This window comes from Moschus berezovskii, chromosome 9 (genome assembly GCF_049115385.1).
Source record: "Moschus berezovskii isolate FMDL1 chromosome 9, NW_MosBer_1.0, whole genome shotgun sequence".
NCBI classification, from domain to species: domain Eukaryota; kingdom Metazoa; phylum Chordata; class Mammalia; order Artiodactyla; family Moschidae; genus Moschus; species Moschus berezovskii.
The window spans coordinates 10,468,276-10,469,706 of NC_142468.1; the positions used below are offsets into that span (position 1 = coordinate 10,468,276).

Here is a 1,431-nt window from a genome sequence, read left to right on the forward strand (position 1 = left end):
TCAGTCCTTCCAATGAACATCCAGGACTGATCTTCTTTAGGATGGACTGGTTGGATCTCCTTGCAGTCCAAGGGACCCTCAAGAGTCTTCTCCAACACCATAGTTCAAAAGCATCAATTCTTCGGCAATCAGCTTTCTTCACAGTCCAACTCTCATATCCATACATGACCACTGGAAAAACCATAGCCTTGACTAGACGGACCTTTGTTGGCAAAGTAATGTCTCTGCTTTTAAATATGCTATCTAGGTTGGTCATTACTTTCCTTCCAAGGAGTAAGCGTCTTTTAATTTCATGGCTGCAATCAGCATGGCTTGTCCATTGGTGTCTGTCAAACGAGGAACACGGGCTTAGCATTACCAGTGAAGGCTTCCTTTCTCCTTACACCCAGCACAAGGCAAACACACCATCTTCTCTTTGCAAGACAAGAGCCTTCAGGAGCCTGGGTAGCTCTGTTGGTAGAGCATCAGACTTTTAATCTGAGGGTCCAGTGTTCATGTCCCTGTCCAGGCGAGAGGTTTAAGCATCCTCTCGTGCTTAGCGGATACTAAGCTTTTGGGCTTCCCTTGTGGCTCAGCTGCTAAAGAATTCCACCTGCAATGTGGGAGGCCTAGGTTCAATCCCAGGGTTGGGAAGATCCCCTGGAGAAGGGAACAGCTACCCACTCCAGTATTCTGGCCTGGAGAATTCCATGGACTGTAGAGTCGGACACGACTGAGCAACTTTCACTTTCACTAGTCATACATGAAAAGGGGTCCAAATATTGTTTTGTAATGTTCCAAACCAGTCAGTCCTAAAGGAAATCCACCCTGAATATTCATCAGAAGGACTGATACTGAAGATGAAGCTCCTATACTTCAGCCACCTGACGCAAAGAGCCAACTAATTAGAAAAGACCCTGATGCTGGGAAAGAGGATGAGATGGCCGGATGGCATCATCGACTCAATGGACATGAGTTTGAACAAACTCCAGGAAATAGTGAAGGACAGGGAAGCCTGGCATGCTGTAGTCTAGGGGGTTGCAAAGAGCGGGACACGACTGAGGGACTGAACAACAATTGCTTATGGAAAACCCTGTTAAACAGTCACTGCTGGAGACCCAGGCTCTTTTCTTTGAGACTCAAAAGTGACAGAAAGGCTTCTTCCTCAGAGTACAGTACAGAAAGGGAAAAAATTAGCAAACTTTCAGTGGAGCAACCTGACAAACATGACCTCAGTCAGGAGAGATCAAGGTCAACCTGAACCTCAGTGATGTCATATCGATTGAGCTGATGCGAGTGCCCTTCACCTCTGTGATTTTTCTCACAAAACCCAATTTAATCTTGAGAAAAACATTAGACGAGTCCTAATTTAGGGAGATTCTACAAAATACCCTGCCCCTATCTCTCGAAAAAAATAAAATAATATCTCAAAAAATCTTAATCTCAATTATT

At 44.9% G+C, this 1,431-nt stretch overlaps 1 non-coding gene across 1 annotated transcript; it reads left to right on the forward strand.

Annotated features, from left to right (window-relative positions):
• The first annotated feature begins 438 nt into the window (after window positions 1-438).
• On the forward strand, window positions 439-511 carry TRNAK-UUU (transfer RNA lysine (anticodon UUU)). The gene has a single exon. It is a non-coding gene; the product is annotated as a tRNA-Lys (tRNA).
• The last annotated feature ends 920 nt before the right edge of the window (window positions 512-1,431 follow it).